Source organism: Myotis myotis, unplaced genomic scaffold, assembly GCF_014108235.1.
Source record: "Myotis myotis isolate mMyoMyo1 unplaced genomic scaffold, mMyoMyo1.p scaffold_m19_p_8, whole genome shotgun sequence".
Classification (NCBI taxonomy): Eukaryota; Metazoa; Chordata; class Mammalia; order Chiroptera; family Vespertilionidae; genus Myotis; species Myotis myotis.
In genome coordinates this window covers 21,119,150-21,134,083 of record NW_023416390.1, presented here as the reverse complement: position 1 = coordinate 21,134,083, position 14,934 = coordinate 21,119,150, and positions in this window count along the sequence as shown.

Genomic DNA, 14,934 nt, shown 5'->3' with positions numbered 1-14,934 from the left:
AAATTTTGGTTAATTTAATAAAATATCAAGCCAATGTGGATATTGGACAATCCATGGATCTGAATGCCCATCGTGTTCATAGATTCCTATGGAAAGAGTCCTATTCCCTATATCTTAACAGGCTTAAACCATGTAACCCTCAGCATGGAGGCATCTGATTGGGCCAGGAATTGACGTCTGAGCCATTATCCATCAAAAGAAGTGGCCCAGGGTAAGAATTTACTTCATCAAAGTGTGCCAAACTGAGTAACGACTAAAGGACAATGAGTGTGTTTGAAAGTAAGACAGAAAGACAAGGATGCCAAGAGACACTATTGCTGCAGAAAACAATAGAAGCCATGAGTAAAAAACTGTGAGGAGTATGCAGGAGATTGGAAAAACTAAGGACAGGTAACTGCCATGCAGGACAAGGTGGGGAATGAAAATGAAGCAGTAACAGGAAGAAACAGAATTATGGAAAAATGAGGATGACTGAGAAGCCATGGATTCAAAATTAGAAAGCTGCGGTTGTCAGCGGTGTGGAATGACTTTATGCACTGCTGTTAGGAGTGTTGCCAGAAGCAGCCTTTCTGGAGAGCAATCTGACACAATTTACTCAAATTAAAATGAACCCTATGTATATTTCCCAAGGGTATCTCACACAGGCCTACAAAGGGATGTGTTTAAAGATGTTCATTATGGTGCTGTTTATAATGACAAAGTTGGTGGCAATCTAAAAATCCATCAGTGCACATTAGATAGGCAATCTAGGACAGGTATATATCATGGAGAACTAAGCAACAGGGAACATAAACAGTCTGGATAAACATTTAATAATGTGGATGAACTTATAAACATTGATGGGTGGAAAAAAATAAGAAACAGAAGAGATATATAACAAAATACAATTCTTAGATGTATTCAAAATAATAGGTGCATTCAAAAAATACCTATTTTACAAGAACGCAAACAAAACAAGAGATATACATTAAAAATGAGTGTGATTGCCTAAGGGGTGGGGGGCAGAGAAGAATAGGATGAAGGAATGTTGGTAAAAGTAAATAAGTAAGAAACAAGCTAGAGAATAGGCCATGGACTGAGGAGCCTGAATACTCAATTCTCTGGACAAAAGGAAGGAAAGACGAAAAGGAGAAAACATGAGGAAAGGGAGTAAAGAATTCATTCTTTGGAGACAAGCAGACCAATGCTGTTTGGTCATATGACCAGAATGGCTGCAATAGTCTGAAGAATGATTTTCCAGATTTCTGAGGCCTGGCCATGGAACTGTGGAGTTTCCTGGACTTCTTTCAAGCCACATCTCTTTGTAATAAACTCCAATCCTTTGAAGTCATGTGAGCGGGTCTCCATTTTGTAAAACTTTAAGGTACCTAACAGAAAGTTGTAAAATGAGATGTAAATGACAAATCAAGCTACTCTTACCAAACAACTATATTCTAGGGTTTTTTACCCTAGAATATAATTTAGTCTGAACAACAGTTGCATGTGTTAGTACAACTCTTTTCTTTTAAAAATATATGTATTTTATTGATTTCAGAGAGGAAGGAAGAGTGAGAGAGATATATAAACATCAATGATGAGAAGAATCATTAATCAGCTGCCTCCTGCATGCTTCCCACTGGGGATTGAGCCTCAACTTGGGCAAGTGCACTGATCAGGAATGAAACTGTGACCTCCTGGTTCACAGGTCATTGCTCAACCATTGAGCCACACCAGCCAGGCCAAATTTTTTTTTTTTAATTATGCATATTAGGACACTGAAGCACAGAGGGGCTAAGTTATATACACAAGGTAATACAGCCAGTAATAGGTAGTAAACTCAGACAGTTTGGTTCCAGAGACTGTGCTTATAACCACAAAGCTGTATCAAAAGATGCTCTTGAATAAACTTCATTTCAATGCCTAGTTTTTTATCCAAAGCCCTGCTTTACTAACTTTTCAAATTTCTTGGATTTTTTTACTCAATAACCCCAGTTGAGGCAGTTAATAACATGTACACTGTGAATTTATCAGATTTGGAAAAATGAATTGTTTATCTCTGTGATATGCCATATTCACTTTCAAAACATGATCTTCTTATCCCATCAATGAGGTTTAATGCCAAGGACACTGGATCTGGAGTCAGTGATTTTTTCTCTCTCAGGCATGCCCACGATGCTGCTCTGCCTGGTAATAAACATGGTGATTGAGTTTGGCCTCACTGTTGTCTGTTTTCTCACCCTTGGATATTTTTACTCAATAGCTCCAGTAGAAGCAGTTAATAACACACTGAATGTGAAGTTCAACATTGGTATTATGTTTTAATTTTTTAAACATAAAAAAATTCCCATGTCCCTAACTGGTTTGGCTCAGTGGATAGAGCATCGGCCTGCAGACTGAAAGGTCCCAGGTTTGATTCCGGTCAAGGGCATGTACCTTGGTTGCAAGCACATCCCCAGTAGGAGGTGTGCAGGAGGCAGCTGATCGATGTTTCTAGCTCTCTATCCCTCTTCCTTCCTCTGTGTAAAAATCAATAAAATATATTTAAAAACAAAACAAAAAAACAATGCCCATGTGATAGGAGCATCATGGGGCTGTATTTTTTTTTATCCTCATTCAGTTCTGTCATGTTTCTTTTTGTTGAAAATTGTACCCATTCCAAATAAAAATTTTTGACCTGACCATCCCTGAACCTCCTTCCCATATTGAAATATGGTTTGTTCTTCTTTGGAAGTTTTTTAAAAGTAGGTTCATCTCTTTCCTATAAAGTTCCCAATCATACCTCTTGTTCTGGTGATAAATGAGCTGGACTTTCCTGGGCTCTGTTTAGAGTAGGGGCTATGTTAGTGAGTCCGTGTATGTTTTGCTCATGTGTCCTTCCAGCCTTTAGCCTAATGTCTGCTATGTTGGGGTCACATAAAAGATAGCTGATGAACCAATGGGCATAGTGCGTACTCCATCCTGGGCTCAGATTCTCCAGGCTGCACACCCATCCTTCAGGTCACCAAGACTTCATGAAGTGAGGAGATGCAGGGCCCATTGGTGTAAAGAAAGCCTCAGGGGACCAAGAAGCAGTAACTGACATCAGGTTCAAGCTCTCCATTGTTCAATGGTCATGAACTTAGCAATGTTTCACTCCACTGGTTCTAAGACACAAATCTTTCAGTTATTATAATCCATTATTTATGAATCTATTCAGGAAACATTTATGAAGTGTCAAGTTCTATCTGACTGAGGATCTGGGACTAAGAAAACTAAAACATGACTCTTGCCCATGAGATGCCATGGTCTGATAGTAAACATAAATGAAAGCAAAAAATTAAAACATAATAGCAAAAAGAAGTGGGACAACATGAATGTGAGCCAATGAGAGGCTGTGAAGTCATACTTGCTAAATTTAGACCCAGATTTTAATGCTTACTAGGTTGCAGGACCTTGGTCTCCAAGTCTTTATTTCTTCATCTGTAATAAAATTTACCTTAGGGTGGTTGTTGTTAAGATTAAATGAGATAATGCATGAAAAACACTTGGCATAGTGCATCGCCACAAAAAGCACTAAATAAATGTTAGCTGCAGTCATTGTTCTCTGTGCTTCAGTTCTTCTCAACTGTGACATGAGGGTGGTAATTGCACTCAACTCATAGGCTTACCATGCAAGTCATATTATGTAATGCATTGAAGGTGCTTGGCACAGTGCCCGACAGAGTAAGCACTTCGTAATTGTTAGCTATGATTCTTGTTTTGTATAAAGTAAAAAGAAGGAAACACAAAAGTTTAGAGGTATAAAGTGCTAATGTCTGCAACTCACTTTGAAGTGCACCAAAAAATAAAATGGGTCCGGTAGATGAATACAGGTATGCAGAGATGGATAGATAAGATAAAACAAGAAGGGAAAAGCTTAAATGTAAAATCGAGATGGTAGATACATACAAGGGTGTTCACAGCATCATCCTTTCAACTTTCTGTATGTGTGAAATTTTTCACAATAAAATGTTGAGAGAAAAAAGTTGTGACTGAATGTTTGGATGATCTTTGAAGTAGATTTTGAGCAAGGAATTAGCATGGAAGGAACTCAAGACCTGAAATGACCTGCTCTTTGCTGCCCTTCTCTGCTCTCCCCTCCCTGCCATCCCCACCCCCAACCCCCCTCCCACCTCCTGTTTTCCTCAGCTTTTTAAGAAAACAGCAAGTGCCAAAGCTCAGAAACATAAGGGAGAAGGTCAGTAGATATTTATGAGCTGAGATAAGGGTGCTTGAAAGAAGGGCAGGGGTTATAGTGGTTAAGGGCACAGAAACATCTGGGTTCAAATCCAGACTGCACTTACTAGCTTTGTAAACTGGGAGAAGTTGATTAAGTTTTTTGGGCTTTGATTCCTTATCTATAAAAATAGATATAACATTATCAACCTTTGAAGATGGTTTTTAATATTAGTTGATCTAATATCATTATCATCATCATTATCTTAGGAAAGGTTGTCCTTTAGAACTCTTCAAGGGTTGAAGTCTTCACCATGACTCCAACTCCCCTGCCCCCCCTCACCCCCTTGTTGAATGAGAGGCTTCTAGAAAGACTCAGTTGGAGGAAGGAGGGAAGGATAGGAGAAAGGGTCATAATGAATAAAGGTAGGGAAAGAATTGAATGGGAGTCTGGGGTCCAAGAAAGAGACGGATACTCAGGCATCAGTCATATAGATGAACAAAACAGGCCGAGGCTGATAGCTTGCTCTGTGTCATGCACGTGGCTTCTAATGATATATTTTAAATGCTGGTGAAATTATAATCCTGTTGTAGTTCTTTTGGAGCTTGTTCATCAACCTGGGCAGTGCATGTGGCTGGCAGGTAGCCAGCATCATCCCCTGACTCCCGCCTCCATATGACTCAGCACAAATCAGACACTTTAATAGCTTCTAAGTTCATGTTTGAACTTGCCCCCAAGTGAAAGCCTTTCTCATCCTCTCTACTCTCTTCCCCCTTCCACCTTCACAACCCACTCCCTACTTCCAATTTATCAGCTAATAAATTTTGAGTTGAACTTGGAGCCAGATTTTCATTTAGTCTTGGCAAAGAATCAACTTCTTCCAAGAAAAGAGAAAAAAAAAGGAGGAGGGGTGGAGGGAAAGGTTTAAAAAAAGTCCAGCTAACAAAAAGGGCTCATGGAAACATCCCTACAACATTAAATAACCCAGTGCAGAGAGAGAGCAGTGCTTTTTGATGCATTAAGTGTGAGTGAATTTGAAATGTTCTGAATGTGCAGCTAGGGTACCAACCAAACACAGATGGACTCCTGGTTTGGAAAGGTTATGGAGTCACCAGTCATTAGTTGGTGACTTCAGAACTGGGGAGAGGGTTTAAATATGACCATGGAACCCACATTCATTTTCACTCTTGGTTGTATGGCCAGTGACCATGGGACATTCCTGTGCTTGTGGATGGCAGAAGACCTGTTGATCTAAGATTCTGCTATGGTGGATCTGCCAACCCCTTGAAGAGCAAGGAACATTTCTAGCAGTATCCCAAGTTACAGGAAAAGACATAAAAATAGCTCAAGCCCACTCACAATGGAAAAATGCAATCTAAATCATCAGACTGGAAAAAATTTAAGTTGATAATAGCCATCAGCTTGTGAAATCTTATTTTAAATTTCAATAACACCCACTACTGGAAATGGTATGGAAAAATGGCCACTCTCTTACATTGTGGGTATGAATGTAAATTTGACAATATCTTTCTCTACTTCCTACCACACCCCACCTTCATTCATTCATTTATTCCTCTATCCCACATATTACACCCCATAGATAATCATTTCTCATGTTTAATGGTACATTTTTAATATATTCTTACAAAATGTGAAATATCATTTTTTGTGGATGTAATTTTAATTTACAAAAATGATGTTATAGTATACATCTTACTTTTTTCACTCAGCATTATATTTGCTGCAGTATTATTATGGATACATTTAAACTATTGTTTCTAACTGCTGCACAGAATCCCATGGTACCAATTATCCCAGTTATGGACTTTCAGTTGCTTCGAACTCCTCACTTCTGGGGGGAAAAAAGCCACAATGAACATTCTTGTATACATCCTTATATGGACATGTATGAGAATTGATTTGATCTCTCTCTCTCTCTATCTGTTTCTCTCTCTCTCTCTCTCTCTCTCTCTCTCTCTCTCTCTCTTTCTCACTCTCTATATAACTCTATCTCTATATCTACATCTATATTTATATCAAGGTAGAATTACCAGGTTATAGTGTATAAGTGTATTTAATTTGATTAAGTAGTGCAGCAATTTGACAATAGTGGTCTCAAATTAAAAATTGTACACACTCTTTGGCTTGTCATTGCTAAGTTGGACCCTGTTATAATTCTATGTTTAACTAGATGAACATATAAGGATATTCACAGAAACATTATTCATATTAGTGAAACACTGAAAAATGCTTGAGTGTCATGGGAATACACATTCAAGTATGTCCCTTTGAAGAGTTACTCTGGAGAGAGAGAGAGAGAGAGAGAGAGAGAGAGAGAGAGAGAGAGAGAGAGAGAGAGATCTCTAGGAATCCAATTCATGGGTCAAATCCTGGTTCTAGTACCTACTGTCTGTGTACTTACTTTCTTTTGCCTGAGTTTTCTCAATGGTATAATGGGGACAAAAGCATGTATTTGTATTAGTCAGGTCCCAGCAGGAAACAAACTGCACACTCAAATTGAGTAGTTTAAGGAGAGTTTAATAAAATGGACAACTTACATGGTGTGGAGAGGGTAAAGGAAGCCATAAGGGACAATACAGAGCTGGAAAAAGTGGAGAGCTATTAGCACTCCTTGGCCCTTAATTAGTGAGAAGAGGGTTCAGTCTCTGAAATACATAAAGAGAGCTGGATGGAAAGGGCCACTGGTCTGGAGTTGTGGCCTGCACTCTAAGGATGGAGCAACTATAGGTGACCATAAGGAGAGACCAAATACTAGGTGACCAAATACCAGACCTCTCTCTTTATCCTCCCACTTATGTCTTTTGGAGCCTCTCACTGACTGAACTCAAGAGGAAACCAGAGACAAAGTTGCTGTTGATGATGCCCCTCCAGATAACCTCCCAGTGCAGACATCAGAGTATAGAATGGATTGGGGCAAGATGAAGGGGAAATGAAATATCCAGCAAAATACTTCATGTGGCTTTGAAGAGAATTAAATGAATAAATATATAGAAAGTGCTTAGAACAGTGAGTGGCACATAATACATGCTTAATAAATGTCAGTTGTGATTATCACTATTTTATTCATATTAAACTCATTAAAACCAACCCAGTCAATCCAGATGTGCTGCCATGGGGTTAGGTCTTTAAGATGAACACCAATGAAAAAGGAAGACCTGGCTTAGTGTAAGAAGTATGAATCCCTTTGTGTAAAATAAATTTAAAAATTGGTTAATGGCCATTGTCTTTGTGAAGAGGGTCTAAAGATTGCACAGGGATGGGGAAAGGCTTTCACTTTTCATTTTCTACTTTCTGTTATCATGTTCATACTTTTGAGCCACACATATGCATTATTTTTTAAAAAAATCATCAGCAAGTGTTGTCTGGGTGGTACATTCATAGGACATCTTAAAAGTATTTGAAAGTTTAAAAATAAAATATGCTACTGTGAAACACACTGTGCTAGAATATTCTAAGTACCAAAATTTGCCTAAAATAGAATTTTTTGAGAATATGAAGGCCTCATGCTTATTATTTATTACTGAAAGGTCACCTTGGCCTCACAGCCTCAGATTCTCTCCCTTTCATAGTTCCAGAATATATACCTGGAATGCATGAGTTGCAACAGCCTTAAGTTGTAAGAAGGGGCCTTCATTTCACAAAGCAAGTAGTTGCTGAGCAGGAATATATGCATATATACACACAGTATTGTTTCCCTGGGATTTTATGGATATGCACAAAGACATATACATATATTTTTCAACATGGCACAGGTATACTATAAAGAGTAAGCAACTGAGCTCTGATGTCACATGGCTTAGAGTATAATTTTGGTTGCATACTTGCCAGCTAGTGACTTCACCCTTCCTCTAAAATTCGTTTTCTCGCCTCTATGATGGCAACTGTTACCTACTTCACAGAAACTTTGGAGAATTATGTGAAATGAGCATGACTGCCATGTTAGTAATCACTAAATATATCGTAGCAGATATTTATTATTAAAAGTAACAGTTCAAACTAGCTTTGCCCAGTAAAGAATTTTCTTTTATCCAACCCAGTCTCTCTAACTCATTTATCAGGAATTTGCCCTGACTAGAAGGGGATTGAGTGGAAGGAAGGCTAGCTTTAGACATGGAACTCTATATAATGCCAAGCTTGCTGATTTCAACTATCCCTCTAACTTTAGACTCTGACTTAGGTCAATGAGAACACAATGTCCATCAAAACTCAGTGACCTCTCCAAGCTCACAAGGCTGGGACTATAAAACCAGGATCTGACTTCAGAATCTATAATAATAAAAGTGTAATATGCTAATTAGACCGGACAGCAAATGACCTTCTAGATGTCCCTCTGGACAAAGCTGCCCTGGCAGGGGCCGAGGCATAGGCGGTTAGGGGCAATCAGGCAGGCAGGCAGACAGTTAGGGGTGATCAGGCAGGCAGGCGAGCGGTTAGAGGTGATGTGGCAGGCAGGCAGAGGGGTTGGGGCGATCAGGCAGGCAGGCAGAATGGTTAGGGGTGATCAGGCAGCAGGCAGAGTGGTTAGAGGCAATCAGACAGGCAGGTAGGCCAGTAGTTAGGAGCCAGCGGTCCCAGATTGCGAGAGGAATGTCTGACTGCCAGCAGTTGGACATCTCCCGAGGGGTCCCAGATTGCGAGAGGGTGCAGGCTGGGCTGAGGGACCCCCCCCCCCACACACACACCCTCTGTGCATGAATTTTGTGCACTGGGCCTCTAGTGTACCCATAAAGTACTTAGAACCCCATCCATGCATGGCCATCAATGTCTATTTGTTAAGGAGGGGAAAAATAGTACCCACAAAGAATCCTCTGGGTAGAAGAGCTGCACAAGGTCATCTGACTCATTGCTCTGCCTTGTACTTCCTCTCCTGCAAGGCATTCTCTTGTGGGCTAGTGGCCAGGATCAGGGGCAGTTTCCAACATGCAGAATGAAGCAGATCTGAGAAGGCCTTAACTATGATCTAGGTGCCACATTATTTGCTCCTTACAAATAAGCTAATGTTTCTCCTTGTGGCAGAATCCTGGCTCTTTAACTCAGATGCTTTGTGGATTCTTTGAAATTGCAATCACTTCTTGTCACTCTTTTCTAGCCTTGCTGCCCAAAGACTGGGTGGTTTTAGTGTTCTCTGAGCTGGGCACCAAGCCCTACCACCCTTAAGGGAATTCTGCTCTAATGATATCCCAAGTAGAAGAAAGGTGTCATCTAAACCAATGTCACCATTGTTATCATCACAGGGACTTTGGCAAACTAGAAGCCCTGGGCATCAGCTCAAGCTAAGTGACTTAAAATAAAAATCTGCCTTCTAGAGCCTCACATGCTTTTGGTTCAGTTTTAAGGAATTTATCATCAAGAACTGTCTGAAATGAGACAGTATATTTCTCATCTTTGAAAATGTTTAAACAAAGTCTGGCAAATCACTTGACATAAATATTGTAGAAGACTTAGATGATCTCAAAGTCCCTTGTTTCAGGACAAGACTTTATCTTTTCCCATAACCATTTCTCATTAAACCACTCACTTTTTAACCATAAATGAAGTAAGTAAATAAAGGGAATTCTACATAAAGGAGAATTTAATCATATTTTGCATACTAAAAATTGTTTCTGTAAAGAAAAACCAATGTGGTGTATAGGATGAAACCTTAGACTTGGAGTTAGGACATCTGTCATGATCTATCAACTAGCTGGGTAGCTTTAGTGCTAGTTGATTCTGCTTTCTGGATCCCTGTTTCCTCACCTATCACATGAGAAGGTGGCTTCAGAGCATCTCTAAGTTTCTTGTGTTAGGAACTTTGGTTGGAAGCTCATAATTGGTTAGAAAGTAAAGTTCAAATGTCTGTATACAGATGAACATATGGCAGATCCATAGATCCATGGTGAAAGAATAAAACCACATAACTTTCCATGGTATACATGTAATTATTCACTTATGTTCCTGCTTAAGAAAAGCGCACATTGAGGCATGAAGTAGAAGAAGTCTTCTAATCTTCTGCATCAGTACTGCTCTACTTGGTCATGGAGCCTTGTTCACTAAATGTGGCTGTGGTGTTTTTGCTTCATGTGTGTGTGTGTGTGTGTGTGTGAGAGAGAGAGAGAGAGAGAGAGAGAGAGAGAGAGAGAGAGAGAGAGATTAAGAGAACAACACACAGTTCATCCTCTCAGTGCTTCTGCTCAGCAGAGAAGTATATGTGTTTAGTATTTATATAAATAACTAGCTCAGGAATCCTGTCTCAGAATTTCCCTGCAATCTTCATATAGGAACAGTAAAGCTATGACTTCCTTGAGTGAAACAACGGCCTTGTGTCTACACCAACAGGAAAATAAGCTTGGTGTAAATCATGTCTCATTTCAATAATTACCAAACCAGGCATTTATGTTGGGCAGGATCCCAATGTCCTACCATGATAGCCATCATCTTCATTTTGGACCCACATGACCCACTTTCCAGTTGAGTTCAACCAAGAACTCTATCAGGAGGACAGGAGAAGGAAGGACCTTGAAGAAAAGTCTGCTACTGTGTGCTCTATGTCCTCAAAGGCTGGGCCCCCTAGGCTTTGTCATGTTCAGGATGGAGAGAGTGCCTGATCAATGTCCCATAGTCCAGGGACTTCAGCAGAAAGTGACTTCTAAGCTCTTGCTTCCAGTACATTTTTTTTACCTTCTTTTGGGTTTAACTGTCAAAATTAATCCATCATCTTGTTCACCCTGTGACTGGCCAAGTATTAACTATCTGAAAATAAGTATCTCAAGCATATACCCCCTAAAACAGTTTCAACTTCATGTAGTGAAGTTTTATGAAGTAAATAAGAATGAAACAGAGACAAATCTTTTTGCAAAGGGAATGCTAACAGCCTGATTCTAGTCTTCAGTGACTCAGTAGATAAAGATTAAGATTTTAGCTTCTGGCTCCTGGTTCCCAGTTAAGAGCTCATTCCAGAAGACTGCCCCTTGTCCAACCTGATCCAACTCTCCAAAGACAGTCCTGAGCAACAAGCCCTAATGTCAGCTTCTCAGATCTGACAGCCATGAAAACACTGGAACTTCCCCAATTTCCAGGGTTGGAAAAGAGATTTCTCATCCTAACATAATGCAATTCTGACTAGAGACTGCAATATGAGTTTTCCCTGTCATCTGGAAACAAGCAAACAAAATAAGCAAATATGAGATGGCTAAATTGGTGGCCAAAGGGGTGGTCAAGAAAACTCAGAATTCTTCATCCTCTGAAAATCCCTGAGAGTGTGATAGGAAATATACCGTATTGCCTACCAATTTCAGAGAGTTAACAGTAATAATAGGTGATATTTATCAAGCATATATTATGTACCAGACATTGTGCTCGATTCTGTGCACTTTCTCATTGAATTCTTACAAAACTCTTCAAAATAGGAACAATTTTTTTAAAAATATATTTTATTGATTTTTTACAGAGAGGAAAGGAGAGAGATAGAGAGTTAGAAACATCGATGAGAGAGAAACATCGATCAGCTGCCTCCTGCACATCTCCTACTGGGAATGTGCCCGCAACTCAGGTACATGCCCTTGACCGGAATCGAACCTGGGACCTTTCAGTCCGCAGGCCGACGCTCTATCCACTGAGCCAAACCGGTTTCGGCAGGAACAATTTTTGAATAGTGAAGATCAAATTAACTAATGCAAGTAAAAATGCTTAGAAATGATGAAGTATTATAAAGTTGCAAAGATTCAATGCATGTTATTATTTTATTAAATGACTCCTACAATTCATTTTAGCCTAAGACTTATGTAGTGAAATAATAGATGCATAAAAGATATGTGATATAGCCCTATCATGTACCACAAAGCATCACCCAGCTGGGTGACATCAGCTTGTTAGAGAGAGATTTAAATGCTGTGCAACCTGCTTGGGGAACCACAATAATGTAGAATCTTTCTTCAATAACCATAAGAGCACTCAGGTGAAGTAGATTGGTAATTGACCAAGAAAGGTATACATGTTTTCAACCCTTAGCTCTGGTAGAAAAGAAGCCAGATTTTTCATTGCCTTTTGCATCTTGATTAGTGGCTTTGATCAGACATAAAATGTACAAGGTTCAATCTCTGCTGGATTCAGTTTTCATATCAGTAGAATGGGAATCATATTTCACATACTTACACTAATGCATTAAATGAGATAATGTTTGTGAAAACATTTATCAAAGTGCTTACATACAGGAAGTAAGAAAAATAATAATTAGACACCCACTGTTTCAGGCTGTTTGTGAAATAAGACTCAGAACTAGTGGGACTTAGGCAGGGTGAAACATTATATGAAATGGGTGGTGTTTGAAAGGAAGTGAATTTAGAGGCATTGGAGCTGGTGGAGTAAAAATGCCTTTGGGCAGGAATCTTATTTGTTTTTATTCATATAATGCCACCCACCTTGTCACTGAATTGCTCACTCCTTGTTGGCAATTATTTTTTTTCTGGAGTGTGGAGGAGTATGAAAGAGTTTCTGTGTGGACACTCTAGAGTTGTTTTTAATCTTATTAAGAGACTAGTGGCCCAGTGCATGAAATTTGTGTATGGGGTGGGGCGTTTCCCTCAGCCTAGTCTGCACCTGCTCCAATCAGACATCCCTCTCACAATCTGGGCCCGCTGGCTCCTAACCGCTCACCTGACTGCTTGCCTGATTGCCCCTAACTGCATGTGTCTGCCTGCCTGATTGCCCCTAACCCCTCTGCTTGCCTGCCTGATTGCCTCTAACTGCCCTCCCCTGCCAGCTTGATCTTGCCCCCAACTGTCCTTCCCTGCCGGCCTGATTGCCCCTAACCTCCTGCCAGCCTGATCTCACCCCTAACTGCTCTCCCCTGCTGGCCTGATCACCCCTAACTGCTTCTGCCTGCCTGATAGTCCCTAACTGCCCTCCCCTGCAGGCCTGATTGCCCCTAACTGCCTCTGGCTCGGCCTCCACGCCCACGGCTTTGTCCAGAAGGAAGTCGGACATCCAGAAGATGGCTGATTGACCCAGTCTAATTAGCATATTATCCTTCTATTAGTATAGGTAGATTATATAGGATAAGATTGTTTAAATGGGGTGGGGGGAAGCCTCTTTTAGCAGGAGGAGATGCTCTTGGCAGACAAAAACACATAATCCCTATATCTGGACTGATAGCCAGCCATATGCACTATACTACCAAAGGGATCATTAAAAAATTGAACTGCTTTCTTACACCTTACACCAAACAGGCTATTGCCCTTAAAACCCCTCCTCAACCCCCACCTTAGGTTCTGCCTTTGCAGTTCACCCAGATTAGGTTCTGATTGGTTGGTTTCTATGCCAGTCAGAGTCAAAAGCTCCGCCTCCTAGGCAGCCATTATAAAATGACCACATGTCAAAGATTTTATGTCATTTAATAATTAACGAGGGAACCAGTAAGATGTTACAAGTGTTTTAAAGGAGAATTCAAAGGACCACACAAGTACAGGCCACGCAGAATGCCCAAAATCAATAATAAATAGCAACATTTCCTGAACTTGGCCAAATTTGAATGAAATGCCTTATCAACAAAAGAAAAGTGCCCTCTTTATTGACTGTGGAGTTTGGTATTACCCAATCAGTGCAACTCTCAGTTTTTGAAAGCATTTATACAAATGTGGTTCTGTTGTAGTTACTTGTAATAAATTGTTACAAAGAAGGTTTTCCAGTGTTGATCCGTAAGCTGCCATGTTGATGTCTGCAGAGGAAAGGTCCTGCCTTGGAAATGAAGACAGAGATGCAGATGTATGATTTAAGGGAATCCACATCTCAGTTTCCTTTTCTACCAAATAGAGATGATATTCGCTTTGACTTATTTTTTCAAAAGTTTTTGTAAGACAGCTAGAAAAATGATTGTCAAGTGAATTTAAATAACTATCAGGCCCAGCACCCTAGCATCAGAAATCCAAGTAAGGAGGAGGAAGATCACCCATGGCCTTGTCCAATATGACTGGTAGAAATCTCCTAAACTCACAAACACCCTTGTTATTTCTCCTGGCAGACTTCCCCGTGCTGTTTGTTTGCAGTGACATAACATGCTGGCGCCTGGAGACAGGGCAGGGCAGGGAGGGCTTTGGAATTTGCACAAATCATTGCCCTCCCCACCCCCACAAAGCTTTGTCCTCAAGATCTGTTTCTGGGGCCCTTGGATCAGATTGCTTGCTTCCAGGTGCCAGAGAGATACTTTTCTGTTTGCTCTCCCACCAAGACTGCCCTGGGGTTGTTCTTCCCCAAGGTGGGGGTGGCAAGTGACAGAGGTTGTTTTGAAACAAATCTTTCTTCTTCCTCCCCTCCCTTTTCTCCCTCTACCCCTTCAAAGTGCAAGAACATCTTGGCTTCTCTCCATCACTTGGGGCTTGTATTAGAGATTTGAATCTGCTCTTGTTCCCTGTAAATAGCCCAGAAATTAAGGTAAGGGTTCAGTTTGTAGAGGTGAGCTGTTTTTGGAAGACAGTCAGGAATACATGGAGCTGGCTGCACTGGTGATGGTGACTCTCTTTTGATACTAGCCCATGAAGCCTATCGTATTTCCATCCTAGTCCATATGGCCTTGTCACTGGCTTATTTTCCACTCCCACAGGCATAAGGTTCAATCTGGGTACTTTTATGGCCCAAACATCTGGCAAAGATTCCTTGTCCTGCTGTTAACTTCTCTGGCCTATGACTCTTTCCTAAAATTATTTTCTCTTTGAAGAGGATACCTGTTGGTGATTAAGATGGCAGAACTTCTATTAGGGAAGAACTTT